General features: G+C 39.3%; 1 long non-coding RNA gene across 1 annotated transcript in view; it reads right to left on the reverse strand.

Moving 5' to 3' along the window:
• Positions 1-231: 231 nt before the first annotated feature.
• LOC308195482 overlaps positions 232-17,985 on the reverse strand; it is a 36,483-nt gene continuing 18,729 nt past the window's right edge. The window contains exons 2-3 of the long non-coding RNA XR_013951535.1: positions 2,184-2,345; positions 232-1,659 (exon numbers count right to left, since the gene is read on the reverse strand). This is a non-coding gene — a long non-coding RNA (uncharacterized lncRNA). The remainder of the gene's footprint in view (positions 1,660-2,183; positions 2,346-17,985) is intronic.

Below are 17,985 nucleotides of genomic sequence, written 5' to 3' on the forward strand. Positions count from 1 at the left end.
AGCTCTTGCAGCAGGATCCACAGCTATTGCTCTGACCAGTCAAAAGGGGATCAAGCAGGTCAAGGAAGAAGGGGTCAGTTACAGAAACCCACAGCAAAAAAGGGCCTGATGCTGACAGAAAATACTCAGAGGAGAGATTAAAGGTAGTTTTACCTGATTCACGAGAACCATCCCAAATGCAAGTGAGGTGTTTGCTTTTACTGAGCAAACATACTTTTTTTTTTTTTTTAAATAAACAAAACAACCATTACCCTACTTAAACTAAGTTTCAAAGGTTTTGCTCCTACGGAAAAGGATAAAAATACATGGGATAGGTATCACCTGTGGTACCGTCACTTTACTGAAATGCACAACCATCAGCACCATGGGAACCTTCATGGGGCAGCAGAGGTTAATTGCATTCCAGTTTTCTAATCTTTCATTTTGTGCAGGATTTTGCCTTTCAGATGATTCCTTAAGAGAGTTTCCACAATGCACATAACTCTTTTGCTCTTTTATGAAAGACCAAATTTCTAAATCAACCAAGTTACAGCAAGCTCCAAGATTTCTTTCTCTCTTTTGAAGCCACAGATACCCAGTGTAAGAATAAACACAGCAGGACTGGAAACCAAGGCAACCAACCCATAAGTGGCACCTCCCTGGTGGGAGCTCACCCCATACCAAGCACTCCTTCCAAACAAGTAGCCCACTGTGAGGGACAAATCACAAACGAACAGTACGGGAGAGTTGGGGTGTCTTAGTCATTTGAAGCGTTTATTGTCACTACCCGGATTTCACTCAACAGTGAAAGGGAAGGCAATGAAGAACATTGAAACATTTGCACTCCATGTCTCCTACCATCAGTCACAAATTTGGATCGATGACTTGGCAGTTCCAAGCAGCCTGCTAACAGGAAAGGGCTGTGGGTGTTCATCACTGCTAGGAGTGAGGCAAGTTTTCATGTCTTCTGTTAAAGATCATCAGCTTTGTGATATTTCAGAAAGAAACTCAGTCCAGTGCATAATACATCACATGTATTACAGGCAGGCAAAACCAAGAAATGTGATGTCTCGTTGCCGTACCCATGCAACTTGAATTTTTGGAATTTGAGAGGGACTGACACACAACCAGTTACAACACAAACAAAGACAACTTTGGGGGTCCAAAGGATTAATCAAGATCTTTTCTGGTTATTAAAAGAATTACATGAAGATAGGGAAATGGACAAAACAGCATTTAAAGATATGTTACATAGATGTAGCATGAACAAAGACTGCTGCTAGCACATAATATCAGGTATAAAAGGCCAACATATCATTATATACTACGAGGAAATGACAACTTGGATTCATGTTGCTGGAACCTATTACTGCTGCATGGCCACCTCTGTATCAAATGTGACTTCTACTCTCTCTCATACTGTTGCAAATAGCCTCTGCAGTGCCAGAATTGGTCACTGTGACAAAGCAGTTAGCAAGGGACAAATCCCAGCAGGAGCCGCCAGCAAAGAGGAACGCTTCACACTGGGCTGTGGTCAGTAGGGCCTTCAAGCCACCTTTGCTATCAGCTGTTGAAGCGTTGGTTGCTAGCAGCGAAGGAACATGGAGAAACAGTTTAAAGAACCCCTCGGGAGGGAGACAGGAAGGAATACTCCGCAGTTTTTCAAAAGCAGGTCTGTTCCTACAATAGAAGTTGAATAGAGGCATCTGACGAAGTCAAGATGCAAAAATACTTGCAAAATGCAAAAATACTTTCTGCATTTTCCACAATTTTTTGGCATTTCTAAAAATTAGCCTAACATCAGACTAGACACTTCCTATACAAACATGAAAAACAGAGGAAAAGAGTAGGAGGCCATGCCATATTTAAATGGATATATAAGTAAAAAAAATAAAAGCTAACTGTTGCCTGTAATCCTTTTACTCAAATTAAAAACGCTCCCAGGATGTAAAACCCTCTAATAGTTTAGTTTTAACCTGGAAGGATAGTGCCCTCTGGTGATAAAAATGCCATGCTATTTGACAGTATGACAGTATGAAGTTAATCTCTTGGTTTTTTCTCTTGACACTTCTAAGCAACTGCACTAGACTACTCAATTTCCAAGGCTCTGTTTCTAAAATACACTTAATTAAAAAGCTTTTATTTGTAGCAAGATATCTGATTATGTGTGATTGCAAAACTCTCGCAAATTAGCATTTTCTTACCTGATGCAAATAGCTGCTGGCTGATTCTGCTGCTCCGCACATTCTCTGTATTCATTACAGAGGCAAGACTTACATCCTACATGGCTGTGCCGTTTGAGAATAAACATGGACCTAACATTTAGTCATCAAGCTGCTCAAGATCCCAGTAAGTTCTATCTAGAACTATTAAAAGGAAAGAAAATGTTAAGATATTCATTTTTTTTATCCTACTTAATAAATAAGATTCTATATGCATAGCGTTCCAATGAAAATCTCACTAATTCACTCAAGTAAATAAGTAAATATTTGAGTGGGGGGGAAGAAATATTCACAAATTAAGGAATCTTGCCCAAGAAGTATTGAAATAATGAATTGTGAAAAGGATCAAGATGTGGATTATACTACCCACACCACAATACTAACTGGTATTAGTTAGAGATACACCTCCTACATAAGTACACAGAAAATAACTAAAGCCTGTGCAATTAATATAATCCTCATTTCACCTCATATCATAGCTTATTGGTCTATAAAAGATCTAGTTTGCTCTGAATATTACTGCTATAAGCCCACACTCCTCAAACAAGAAGGAAAAAGATTGGGTGAGGATCTGAGAAGTGAATTCTTTCAGACAGCAGGACAGATAACTTAAAAGACAGCATCACAGAGTACAATCATGCATATTTCTGACCAAAGACAATGGGTGCAACAGAACAGCTCATTCTACTCATCCATGGCAAAGGTGTATGAAAGAGCACCGGGACCAAAGGCAGTGACCTGACTCAATTTCTCTCTGTAAAGGTTCGTGCAGTCACTTGCCATCCCTTATATTGCTGCATCTTATTTTCAAATGATGGCAATATTAGGATAGCGTGTGCTAACTGGGCTATATTTAATATCTTTGCTAGGTTGCAGGGGGGACGTTTAGCAGAATCCTGCTTAAGTCTGTTCCTTCCCTATTAGCCATTTCTACCACGATGACAAGATTTTGTGGTCAGTTTTTGTTTTACCAACAGTCACAACATATTTACACATAGTGGCAAAAGTTTAGAAACCTTTTCCTTAGGTCAAAGAGGAAAAATGTTAGAGAAGAAAAAAAAAAGAGAAGAGAATACACAAAGGAGAAGAATCTAGTAAGATTCTTCATACTGTGGTGAAATCTTTTGTTTATGCAGATATTGGATGGGGGAAATTAATTCACAACTTCAAGGCTGCCACATCCTGGTGTCATACAAGCATTTGCTAGGAAGCTGGTGAGGAAAATACCTTTTGAACTCCCTATGCCTAGAAGCAGCAGCAGTCAATTATGTGAAGGCACTATTAAGTGATTCCTGATGTGAGCCTGCCTGCCCTCCTGAAGAGGGAAGCTGAGAGATGGAGAAGTCCCAGCAGACTCAGAAGTCTGTGCCAGATGTGGCGTTTCTATTCACTAGCCATGTCTCACGCTCAGCTTTTCCAGGCATTCAGACTACAGTTTCTTACAGATTTTTGTCCATAGCTGTGTGTCCAGAACAAGAATCCTCCTCAAGGAGGAGATTAAAGCAGCCTAATTCTGCCTTGGGAAAGGGTGGGAGCATGACAAAGGGTAACAGGAAAGCACTGGGGAGCTGGAGCATGTTGCTGTTGCAGTTTGAGGAAGAATTATTCACCTTCCCACACATTTCAGCAACAGCAGCAGTTGCCCCTGCGCTGCTCAAGCAGAGGTGTTGCCTATACCAGATGGTTTTTGTCCCCATGCAGTTCAGTGACACAGGCAGTTCCTTATACCTACATGGTACACAGTTGTTGGTTCTGTTGCAGCATGCATGATAAGAATAATGCAATAAATTGCCTCAAATGCCCCTAAAAACTGGATACATTCAGTGTTTTAAAATCATTCTCCCCATAGAAACACTTGAGAAATACAGGACAACAGCATATGATTACCAAGGTGAGGAAAGGCTCAATTTCATTTCCCGTTTCCAAGATAGGCCTATCTAAATATTTGGGCAGAAGAACATCTCAATATATCCAAATCTACACTAGTGAAAACGTTTAAGGTAGCATTAATGTTTCCTTTCCAGTTTATATAAAAATTCAATTTTTATTATGGAGTTAGACAGCTTTCTACACATTGGCTTTCAAAACTTAAGCAGTGATTATGTGGTGGAATAGTACATAAAACGTAGCTTAAAAAATTCAAGTTAAGTTGTAGATAGAAATGTTTCTGTTCTCCCCAGGGCAGAAAATTATTTAAGTGAAACTTGATTCCATTTAGCCAATGCTTCTTAAAAGTGACTTCTGTGAAGCAAGACCCAGTTCTATAAATTAGTTTGCAGCTTCCACTACCTTAGAGATTTGCACTTTTTTTCCTAAGAATAGTTAGGTCACATGTTTATAGCATTGAGCAGTCAGTATCTTAATGTTATAAGCTTTAGCTATGCATTTAAATTTATTATGAGCATTTCACATTCCCAAAACTAGCCTATATTAATAAGATCATGTATAAAATACCATCTTTCTCTACTAAGTAGCAGCAAAAACAGGAGAGAAAAGTATTTGAAATTAAGTTCAAATCAGCATGATCATATAGTATGCTGCAGAGCTGCCTTAAAGCTTTTTACATAATCCACCAATCCTTTTGCTCCAAAGGAGCTTGCTAGGGATGTTGCACTTCTGGAAGACAGGCATTTGCCTGCATGTGCAAGTCTTCCTTTTGGAGCAGTTTGAATTGCCAAAGTCAAGCTAGCTGCTCCTAGGAAAATCAGTCATCTCCTCTTCCTCTCCCACTCCCAGCAGCAGAAACAAAAGGAGCTCTGTGTGGCTGGTAGTCTACCTCCCCTTCCCACAGCAAGAGTGAGGGTTAAGAGTGAGGTTTGTTCATTTAAGAAGATTCAGTTTGGGTTATAATGCTGGAAAGTCTTCCATCGACCCTGTTGCCCCTACTGCCCAACTGTGTTTTACAGTTTCTGACCTAGTTTCACTAGTCCCTGTATATACTAAACATGTGATAGTGAAGAGCTATCAAGTCAAAAAGAAGAGTGACTCCCCAAAATTAAGACTTGAGTGAAAAAAAAAAAAAGCATTAACAGCTTGATCCCACAATGCAAACAACAAACAAAACCAAGACTTATACAGTTTGAGTAGCATCACTTTATATTTAATGAAGGAATTCTTTCAAATGAGGTGTTTAAGGGAGAAAAGAGTGCTGTCAGTAAGTGGCTGATATGAGCTTCGTTATATCCAAACTAAGCTTCTACAAGATTAGGAAAAAGAGAGCAGTGGAGTACAGTATTTGAAACAGGCCAGGAAGTTTGCATTGAAAGAGACACATGACTGGTTTTGTTGCGTGTTTTTTTTTGGTTGGTTGATTTCTTTTTTATTATTATTTATTTATTTTAGATATTATTGCTCAATGTGCTACCTTTATTACTATTATTATTTTTATTATTATCCTATTCAGGATAATATTTGAATACATTTCACAACCTTTAGGAATCCAAGTCCAAAAAAAAAAAAATGGGAAAATTGTATCTGCTTTCTCCCATGAAAAGTATATCCTCATCCTTTACCAGTCCTTAAGAAAAATGGCACGAGAAGTTGTAAGATCTGCTTTTTGCTGCCATTTTCACTTAAGTAGTAAGCTTCCAATTGACAATCATAGATTAGATATGAGAATACAAAATAGAATACAATACATAGAATACAAAAGAGTCTGATAACGGGCCAATTGTCAATTAATACATGGAACATCTTTTAAAAATAGAGGGAGAAAAGACAGTAAGTTAAATACTTAAAAGACTGTAATATATGTTGTGTTCTTAAATATTTTATTGTCTTTCACTGCTCCTACAAAACTAAAGAGGATATTGATTTTTTTTTCCTTCCATTGAAATCCATTTATAGACCAGACACGTTTCTCTTTGTATTCGGTAACCTCTTTAATATTCTTAATTTGACCCCTGTGATTTACTGTCTCTCAGTACATTAAAGATTTCAGTAAAATAGGACACACTCATCTGGATGAGTGTTCACTATTCCTGGGAAAACTGAAGGCTGAAAAGTATCACAGATTTATAGTCTAATGTGTTAACAGTTTTATAGTGTCACTCAACATAGCAAAAAAGATCAATGAAGAATTTCTTTATAAAAGTTGTTTTGTCAGTTTGAAGAGAGAGAATGGGGAAGGGACTGCAGTCAAATTGTAACAAATCATTCCTCTGGGCTAGTCTCTAAAGATGCCATGGGATGCTAATAATAACTCTGACATATCAAGAAGTTTTGAAATATTAATAGGCTCTATTTTCAAAAGCTTAGCCGAAGCCTCAAACTTCTAGCAGACTTTAAACAGCACCTGCCAACTCAAGCATAACAGAGCAGAAAGTGCCACTGGTGGAATCCACAGTACCAGTGGCTGGCAGCACGAGCCTCCGGAATATCACAGAGGAGAATCAAGGGAACAAAGATCCTTTCCCAGGTAGGAACTGCACATGTGAAGAGGATCCTGGAGGTCTATGCCCAAAGGACAGGAAAAGGAGAGGGTGAAGGATAGGAATAAAGTAAGGTAATTTCGTTAGGTGAAATTGCCAGGGTACCTGTCAACTCAGGACAAAGCTGGGACAGCGTGATGTGGAAACAGCAAAAGAAGTGTGAACTTGGACAGGAAGAACAGAAATTATTTGAAAGAGTTAATCATAACTAACTACTAATGAAATTAGCATTTTTCTGCACTAATGCAGATAATTCTTCAGCAGCTCTTGGATAAAATTGCTTCAAGACTATCAGGCTTGTTTTCTTTTTCCAGTGCCTGGCATACTCACTTCTGTCCTGTTCCAATTTTCAAATCTGTACAATCAGAAGAAGGGAATTTCACTTCTTCCATCACACAAAATATTCAAAGGCATTTAGATAACAACATTTTATTAAGACAGTATGCTTCATCTCAAGATTACCACCAGCAATGTGTACACTGAACTGCTACCTTGCACTGCTCCCAGACAAATGCATCAACCTGGATCAGAATGACTACAGACCATCATCATCATCATCCCCCCAGCCTGGAGGTTCTTCACACCAGTTTGGCATGGCTGAGTAACCTTGCTTGAGGGTAAAAACATGCTCAGTTGTTGAGGTTTTATCGAACTTGATGTTGATGCCAGATATACAGAATAAGTTGCTTATATCTATGTTGGCTTTTAAATGCCACGGAAGATTGTCTGGCTTTATATTTAGTAATTTTAGTCAGTTTAGCTAGAGTGCTGTGCAATTTGCATGTAGTACTACAGCCATGCACTGCTGCAACGCTAAGCAACATTAGTTTCAAATATACTGTTTAAAGGAGAACACGTGAGCAAAACTAATTATTCATTGTTTTATAGTAATATTTGAATTTTATACCAAATAAAGCAGAAAACATTAAACATTTTAAAAGGTTAAATACTGCCCAGAGCAATTCTGTAGAAACTACAACTATGAATAATTAAAATTAATGTATAATTATTTCTGCCAGTGAAACAGTAAGAAACTGTCAGCCTGTCTTTCTTCCCTGAAACTGCTTCATAATAAACTACTAATATTTACAAATTTGCTTGTCATAAAAAAAGAGCATATAAGCACTGATTTAATTGCTGAGAAACAGTATATCCACATATGCTCTGGACCAAGTCCAAGCTGTTTTTCGACAGAGACTATCACCATCAGTTTTCTATAGCATCCACACACATAAAATGCCAAAGTCTCCCCTTCTTAATACAAGGCCAGTGGAAATTTTCTGCTCCACGTTGACACAAACTCTCTGTAACCAGCTCAGTATTCATTTCTCTAGTCACATTCCTCCCTTGAACCCATCCGAAATGCCCTGTAGGCAAGAGGAATAAAAATGCCACTGAAGAGGCTGCAGCAGAACCTGGGAGGCTGCCAGAAAGCTCTGGCAGGCAGGGGAGAAGGCCACTGGCCAGCACAGGGCAAACTTAACTGACAGCTCACGAAGACAGCTCTTACCACACAGAAGGGAGCAGACACGTCTCTCCCCACCTCAGCAGACTGGAAATAGAAGAGAGGTGGGAAACAAAGCCCGCTGTGACTATGTAGAGGACTACAACAGCTCAGCTGCTGTCCTCTTTCAGCAGTCCATGAAGTCAGGGATTTAATTGAAGTTCCTCAAGCTAATCGCAGTGAAGGAAGCACAAATAGGACAGGAGAAAACACATGAACACCATGATGAAGCAATACAGGTATTGACCCAAGAGAAACTTCTCCATGCTACCCAATGCTCCATCAGCTTGTTTCTCTTCGTTGTATCAGATGGCACACACAGCACACAACCCAGAGGATGAGTGTGAGGATGATAATGTGAGCATACTCACACATTATGAGAGCCACTATTTGGCTTTTGCTGAAGAAAAATAAAACACTAAAGAAGTGTTACGTGTTATTGATTATTTTTCATGTCCCTTTCTCCTCTGTGAAAGCTAAAGAAATGTATTGCTTCCAATTCTGCTTCTTTTTCAGAAAACCTGGATCTCACTGAAGGTACCCATTCTTAGTGTCTAGCTCAAGTGTTCAGGAAACATTTGACTGATGCACACAGAAAGCTACATGCAGGTAGGCTCTGCATATTTTCTAATGTTGTTTCTGCTGTTTCCATACAGAATAAAGCAACAGGAATGCAGGTCTCTAGAAAATACACCACCTGGCTATACCATCCCTCCTGCTCTGCTCACCCTCCTCACCTGGCAGATGCAATGGCACCTGACAGCAATATTTAGGAAGATGGAATTCCCTCTTATCACTAGATCTATGAACCAGGACAGTTTTTTTGATCTTCCTTCATTTTCTTTCACCCCAATTAATTAAATGGAGACTAACCAAACAGCTAAAAGAGACACCTCTGTCCATTATCTCCCAGGAGGGTGTCCGTAAGAACCCACCCAAGTTGAGTGAAAGCTTCTCTGTTCCTGAGCCAGAGGTTGTAATGCAGTTTTAATGGCATTTGAGAAATCCTTCTAATGTTAATTTGCATTATTGTCCTCACCTCTCTTCATTTCTGGTGTCCTGTAGAAACTGTTGCTGAGACACTGTATGAAAAGATTCTGTGTTTCTGTTGCTCATCTTGCTGCTGGATAGTGCTTATACTCTGACAAACCGTAGCTGATTATCATTTATACACCTTCACAGCATTCAGAACGTTATCTTCCCTTCTGGTATTTACCTTCTCCCTTCTACATTGAAGACCTCTACACTGTTTGAATGTTTCTCATGAGAAAAGGGGACTCAAACTGGGTGATGGATAAGATCCTCTTTTAGAAAATGGCATAATGATAACCTGTGATTTTCTGTTTGTTTCTTTCCTACTATTCTGCAGTACTAATTATTATTATTTTGTTATCACAAAGCCCTGAAGTGAATTGTTTAACAGGGCAAACAATAGCGATACCAAGATCTTTGCTGGATAGTAATAGATAGTTGAAAGCTCCTCACCCATGCACAGAGAGTGATGATAACACAAAACCTTTCAGAGACTTTTGACAGTTACCTTTCACCTGACTACTCTGAAAATTTTGTCACTGCTAAGTTTTGCTACATCCCTGCTCAGCTCCCAGGATTATATATGAGCACGATGAAGTGATTGTGTCCATGCACAGATCTTTCCTGGGCTCTGATGGTATTTTCTCCTACATTGTTAAAAAGGTCTCTTTATTCCTCTCTTTTCCATTTGTTAATTTCTTTTTCTAAGTCTCTTAAATTTGAAGATGTCATAGGACAAGAGGCAAAGTCTTCTCACAGAATAAGAGCTGGATAAGAAAAAGGCAAAGTAGCACTGCAATGAGCGGCTGGAGCTTTCCGCTGCAAGGATCTGGATCTCTTCTGTGCACTGGGCTTTCAACTGTTTGCTTTCTTAGTTCTAGCCATTCATCAAGAACACACCCAAACACTTGGACCCACCAAAACCTTCTGCTGTGCTTCCTTTCTTTCAGTCTTTCTGTGATCCCTCTTTAGGTGACTCTTCTGTTAATTTCCTCTGTTTTCCTTCCATATTTCCTGATACTTTCTGCTCTTTCCTTTTTTCTTCTTCCCTCCTAAAATGGACACCAGCTATTTCCTTTGCATTTTCATTGCCAATCACTACAAAATAATCAAGAGTAAGTGATCCCTGTTGCCCTTCCAGATGAGTACACATTTGAGGCTTTGCTAGTGAGTACAGCACTTTTCACAACAACAAGTATATAACTGCAAAAATATTAATAGGAGCATATTTTCCTTTTATTTTTACATTTAAGAAGCGTTTTCTTGCCCCCAGCTAACTCTGTTATGTCTTGCTTTGTCATTGATCTTCTTAGGAATCACAGGAGTATAATAATAAGTAATTTGGCATATAGGTTCAACTCTCAACTGAAAATCCTAAAACAGACATCAAAAGAAAGTTGCCTTCTGTGGCACACTAATGTTAAATTTCTGCTTCACAGCAAAGAGGAATATAGCAGAAAGGATAATTTGCAGCACTTGGTAATATTCTACTGGAACACATCAAGACAGCTATAAAGGTGCCAGGAAGCCCTGAATACGTAATTAAAGCAGTTTGTTGGTAATATGGCGTTCACAGATTGAATAGAAAATTATATTCTACTTGGAATACTCCCACCAGATTCACAGTTCAAAAGACACAGAACACCTTAGCAGACACCACACACTTACATTGCTGTGTTCCCATCTGAGTGTTGCAGAGATGGGAACTTCTAGCAAAACTTGCCTCGGGACTTTCAACCAAAGGTCCTGCTTCCACTGCAGATAAGCTGCCTGAGCTCTAGGAGTCTGGACAGAAACTTCCTGTACCATGTGCCTTGGGATAGCATATGGAAGTTTTCAATTAAAACCATTCCTTTGTTCTGAGAAGGAACTGGGACTGAAAAGGTAGTTCAACATGTAACTTGAACGCTTTCTTCCCTTTAGCTGAAAGAATGCTAGTTTTGACAAAAGAAGGCTATCCAGATGTTCCTCTGGTTTACAGTAGTATAGTATATTTTTTCATAAACAATCTGCCAAGTTTGAGCAAACTATGTGTTGTGGAGAGGAAAAAAAGGTGTCTCTTTTGCATGTGGCAGCACTGTTTCTAAATTTATTCCAGTCACACAAAGCAGGCTCCATTCCCAGACAACTCCTGTGCATCTCCACAGCACAAAATGCCATCCCTTTGAAGGATGTAAGCCTCTCAGAAATGTGAGAACTGTACTCCTTCATCCACAAGTGGCCCTTAATAATCTGAGTTTACTACAAATGATGAATCACAACAAATGTGTGTTAATAAATGGTTGTCCACAGCACTTCTCCCTCTCTCTTTTTTTTTTTTTTAAACAAACTGAAAAATTAAAATGTGCTCATGCATGAAGATAGATATAGATCCTATGGTTAGGGCAATTCAGCTTCTGAAGTCTCTGTCCTTGCCGCTGTCACAGATAATCCAGGCAAACCTCAGGCTGCTGAAGCTAAAGTATTCTCATTTTTCTAAGTGATTTCAGACATATAGATTCATATTTATAGAAGAATGATATACTCCAAACTGAGGTTAATAGAATGCGTTATGATGTGCCATGCACATTAAGCAGCCTGAGGCAAAATAAGCCCTGCACATCTCCCGCTGGCTCTCTCTGTTAACAGGTATGAGATTTTGATCAAAATTTCCTAAGAAAATAAAAAAATAAAAAGATAAAAAATCTTTTAAGACCATTCCTTGCAAGAAAGAGAGATAAAGAAACACAATAAATAAGTTCTGCAAGTCAAGTTAAAAGAAACACAACAGAATAAAGAAAGAGTTACTGAGTACATCAATCTCGTTATCAAAAGCATTTTCTTTCTTTTGTTTACCAATGATAAATACTTTGGCTATATGGAACTTATAATGTCTTGTATTACCATGAGAAAGTAGAAAGGGATAAAAACGGTCAAAAACGAAGTTCCAAGATCTGGCAAAGTATAATTTTTCAGAGAGTGGAAAAAAAAAAAATCAAAGTAATTAGCCTTCTTAATTATTTTGGAATAAACTATGTAAACACATCAAAATAAACCTAGAATAATATTTGCTTTCGTGACTTTTGAAAGTACTCTGACAAAAGAAGTTCTCATGTTAAAGATAGCAGCAGGAATTTAAGAGTCATTTTGCTTAGATTCAAACCTAGATTGAAATGCATCTCCCCTGGGTTCAGTCACACTCTCATTACTCCCTTTGGCACAAGTCGCATTCCTCTGCTTATCGGCAGGAAGCCTTGCAAAGGCAGTTGTAATCAACCTTAGTGAGAAAAGTGAAAATTGGCCCTTTCTGTGCAGGAACATATGACCCGCCCCAGCCAGCCTAAAAGACTCTGAAAATAGGAAAACAAGGCACAAGGAATGATGAATGGATTGTGCTCTGAGAAAGCTGCCTCTGCAACAACAGCAGGCCATCTCGACAAGCATAGCTTCTTGTATATGTAGAGGGGTGTATTTTCCTACGTACAGAAAAGAAGCCATCTCCTACATGTTCTCCCAGCACAGCACTTTATTCTTAACTTTGTCTTTCCTCCACTAGTTTCACTCTCCTGTCTTTCTTTGAAGGATTTACATCGGTTCTTCCCAGCCGGGAAGAAATGTCCTTACGATGGACTACAGTCATGAAAGAATCACAGTAATTATGTTTGGGGTGGGAGGGGAGGTCAGCAGGGCAGGGGGACTCAGTCCAACACCTGTTGAAGGAAATTGTGGTGGATTTAATTTTTTGATATCCCGGTATACAAATTCCATTTTGTAAAAGCAAAAAAAAATGTATTACAGGATAGCTAATTTTATGCAATTAAGTCTTCATTAATGCTATGTTCTTCAGGTCACTTAACCTGACTGGCAGCAAGCGCCCTGTGTAAGCACACAACAACAAGTTCACAGAAACAAACACATATCCAAGAGACCTCTGGCTCTCGAATGATATCACTGCCAGTTGCTATGATAAAAAGTCTTTTTCTTCATTATATTAACTTTTTCATGTATGCCTCATTATTTCTTCATGCTGATTACCCAGTGGAAGAGTTTGATTCTATTTAAGGCTATGGAAAAGGTCACAGACAAAGGGAGTTTGAGTCTCTGTTTGCTATTTTAAAAGAAAACTACCACGCTAGTGTTAATATTTGCTTTCACTTACAGCAGGTACACTCTGGTTATCTGAATAGCAAATCATGGTGAGCCATATGAATGAAAAAGTACTGAGAAGTTATTGATCTCAGAAGAAGGATGTAGACATGTAATGACTGATTTTTTTAAACAGAAACCTCTGAAATATTTTGGGTTTAGTTGGTATTGTTAAAAGGCTGTTGAAAGCCCTATCAGCTACCTGCTGCAGAAACAAAAGAAATGGCATTTTCTTGTATTTGATATCCACAGAAGTAATCAGAGCATGAAAATTAAAAGCACAGTTATTATAATTGAAACTGAATGCAGTGTAAAAGATTATTATAAACAAAACATTTATTTCAATTAAAAATATTACAGGGGCACATAACAAGAATGACTTCTGGTTTTGGTCAGCTGGTTGGTTACCTTCTGGGGGTACTGAAAATACTGTGAGAAGAGTTCAGACTCCAGTTTCGCAATTGGCCTCGATTCACCAGACACAGTCATTTTTAGATTCAAATATTACCACTGCTTTAAAGAAACCTGGTTTGGCACCATCTCTAACAGATCATAAAGGTCAGGATTTGAGGTTTGCTGTCTGCACCCATTTATAATATTTACGACTGTTCAAATAAACGATGCGCTTTATATTGTGATAAAATGATTTGTTGAGATGCAATCTTTCATAGCTCACGGAGTGTTTGTCTTTTACATGAGATTTTGCCCAGGCTGTGGAGGGGGTCAGGCAGGTCCAGATTTCCCAGCTGAGGCACTGACAGACACGAGCCTGCTCTGCCCTGGCACCTGTCTTAGTTGCCAGAAGTGAGCAACGCAACTTGTCCCTTCCAGTATGAGTCTGCCTCTTCCCCCAGAAGCACCCATCCATTTCCCATCTTGCCCGTCTCAGCCCTGAGAACCATCAGAGAACCAAAGCACAGAATGACAAAAATGTTCCCTGCCTCCAGTTACCTAATTCAAGCACTGTGATGTAAATGCCCTAAACCAGATGAGCGGTGGATGAGTGATTAAGTTCAAGATGAGAAGCACCATCAATCCCTTCTACAGAAGGAGATTGCACCAAAGGAATAAGCAAAGGACCATATTAAAAATGCAATTGTTCTCCAGCCAGCAGCTGAATGGCAGCAAATTGCATCTTTGAAAGGCTGAGGTGGGATGATGTTTCCTCCCACACAGCTTTGATGACAACATGCCAAGTGCTTTATCCTTAGCATCTGTGAGGGCAAGGGCATGAAACAGCATTTAAGATAAATTCTCCTATAAAATACAAAGCAAATGCTAACATTTCACAGATTAAAATACAACTCAGATGTTAATTAGTTTCTGCGCAACCCAAGAATGCAGCTAGACTAAAGTTACTTCCATAAAAAATGGATTTCTGATGTACATAAGATTCTACCTTCAGGCATATTTTCTAAACACAGACCTCCTGGAAACCACGCTTCATATATCTCAGCACATCAGGAATGTTAAGAAAGCTTGTGATGTCTGAAGATTGCAAGCCCTGGTCTCCCAATGGGATTTATGTAGGTGTTATTTTGTTTTCTTTAAACTAGATTAACTTCTTTGTTGTTTTTCTAAGCTTCTAAATATCTGTAAATGACAGCTTGGGGCAGCTGTTTGCTGCAGATTGATTTATTCAGTCCAATTACTTCTTTCCTTATGTTATATGAGAGGGTTACCCGCAAGTTCAATTTTACTGGCTGACTGATCTAAAAATATACCTCTCTCTCCAGTCCATTTCATAAACTGAATGAACAGATAAACAACATAATTCACTTTCACAAAGTGAAATTTCTTTTCTTTAAGAAAATCATACAGCTCAGCTCACATAATCAGTAAATGAAGTTGTACTAACTGATTAAAAGCACATAGATGTTTTTTGAACTCTGCAGAGATTGAGAACATAGCAGGCAGTAAACAAAAGTTTCAAACCTGAACTACCAACCAGGGAACAAGAAACAGGGTACTAGAGGAAAATTAGAGGAATTCAGAACTGCAGCAGAGGCTTCTTCCAGAGACTGAGCTGGATAGAGGAGAACAGAGCTTCTCTGTATTTCTTAGGAGTGCCTCTGATTTCACCTGGAACAGGGAACATTTCCTGTCCAGAAACCCTTTGTCTACAGGCTTCCACCCTGTGTCCTTGCCCTGTGGCTCCCCACAAGAAGCACACGATCAAAGCACACCCTACCCACCAGGGGCCTCAGCAGAGTCCTCTGGGGAGCAGGGTGTGGGTGAGGAGGGTCACCGTGGGCTAGGTGACCATGGTGAACTCAGACAAAAAACAAGTTTCTAGACAGCACCTTGCTTTCTCTATTCCTGTTAACACATTTTTTTGACTGCTTTCATGAGGCATCATTTTTTGCACTTTCATTCATTTGCCATCACCCCACTTTCATTTGCCATTGTGACTAGGAAAGAGTTACTATTTAGCTAGTGTGAGAATCACTAGTTTGAAGCATTTCAGGATGATCTATAAGGTCAGATATAAGAACGATCTATAGCTAAGGTTCACACTACACTAGCTACTACAGTTTTCCTTCTTTTAATAGTTCACAACTCCTTTTACCATCTACAGTTTTTCTTCAGCCTAAAAACATTCATGAAACAAATTTCAGCTTCCTTACTTTACGCCTACCTTTTGATTGTTTTAATTTCAATTTTCTCCTTTGCACTAAGATCCCAGCACAGAGATTACACAGCCATTCATATTCTGGGTAGGGCTGAACAATTACTGGACAAATCCCCAGCCATGTTATTGTCCAAGGGCTGAGCAAAGGAGTTTTCACATGTTTGCAAGCCACTAGGAGTTCTTGGCATAGAATTACTGACCCCGAGAAAGCTTGTATCATGCCATCTTTCCCTGCTCGCTTATTTCACTGTTCATTTCCTACCATCATGCTCCATACTGAACTACTTATATCCAAGAGAGAAATTCTACAGCCCGGTGTTCAATTCCAGCAATTTCAATGACTTGCACTCAACACAACCAACTTTGGCCCATTCTTCATGTCACTGAAAAAGAAATAAAAATTGATCATAATTCCACCCTCATCCCAGGAAAATAAATGTGTGTGTGTCACACGTATAACTGCCGAAAACCACTACTCCTGCAACTTGCTAGAAAGTGACATTTCAGTCTTCCTAGCTGCCATTATGTAGACCATGCTGGTAAACGTTTTGTAGAGGTATAATATTAGAAAAGTATGCCAGAAGCACAAAGTGTTATGTATGCCAGCATCTCCAGGACAGGTACATGAAACAGCACGTGGAAAAGGCAGGAGATAGAGCCCTTAATCTGAGCTTCTTGTAGTGCAAACTACAGCAGTATCGAAGCACTGTCACTGTACCATCACAGGGAAGCGTGTGGCAAATAGATAAAGAGCAATTCAAGCTTGTTTCTTCTATTAGCCAAACGGATGACTTCTCTCATGCATTTCAGTAACAAATAATACCGCCTGCAGCAAGGACAGCAGCTTCCCATGCTCAAACCCTGCAGCTGGACAGAACTCATATGGCACACCACAGCGGCATGTCCTGAGGCACAGGAAGCCCAGGCTCACAGGTCCAGGGTCACAGGTTTCAAAACAGAAACCAGGTCTCCCCACCTTCAGCCCTGTGCTTGTCCTGTTGGAACAACGTGTTCCTATACAGGTGCCGGGACAGGATGGGTGATCATGAATACTGGCTGGCTCACGTTGGGCACTTACAGCTTTACAGAGCACCGCTTGCTTTCTCAGCCAAGGATTTTCAGATATCTGGAGGGAGAATGGCAACGTGACAGAGCCATTAACTGCAGTTTTACAAAGCAGTAGGAAAAGCAAGTGCATTAAATATAAGCCTAAAGAAGCACTGAGCTGATACTTTGATCATCTGATGATGTGTAGATGTAGCAAAAAATGTATATTTTTTAAAACTGAGTTTTCAGCCCAAGGTTTATTCTGTATTTATAATTTCCTTTAAAAAGCCTGCTACAGGGCAGGACATTTGTAAACTAGCAGGAATATCCAGATGAGATTATTTAGGAGGCCCTATCATACTGCTGTAATATTTTTTTTTTTCCTAAACACATCTAGCCTAAACCATTCTTCAGAAAAGGAAGTCTTCCTCAGAGTAACAGTAGTGACCAAGGACCATTGCATTTTTTAAAAGCCTGTTGGAAGGTCTAAGCATGAAAAATATCTTTTGACAACTCTTGAAAACCACCCACATAATTCCCCGCTTTTGTGATTTCTAGCAGACATAAAATGTTGTATCTGCATAAGGCAATGGATACCTGAGGACAAAAGTCATGCAAACTGGTACCGGTACTGCCAGCCAGTTTTCCATCTGATTCAGGGCTTTCATCTTTCAACACATACAGTCAATACACTTAGCCATTCAATCTGTTGTTGCAGTGTAATTTGTATGTGTTGATTTTCTCGTTCTCTGTGACATTTGCTTTTCTCCCTCCTTTATATATTTTTTCTGTTATCCTACAGCCTCCTTCACATAGCTGTCTCTTTCACTACGGCATAAAAATACTTTTTTTTCTGTGATTCATTGACTCTTAACTTTTCCAGGTAATGACTGCAAATTCCTATTTTATATAAGAAACTAAACACAAAACAGATTCCTGGTTACATTTTCTGTTGATAGTATCAGATCCGCCTTTGTCCTAATCCATTTTTGCTTTTAATATAGCTGCAGACTG

Source organism: Anser brachyrhynchus, assembly GCF_964034855.1.
Source record: "Anser brachyrhynchus genome assembly, chromosome: 5".
In the NCBI taxonomy this organism is placed as follows: domain Eukaryota; kingdom Metazoa; phylum Chordata; class Aves; order Anseriformes; family Anatidae; genus Anser; species Anser brachyrhynchus.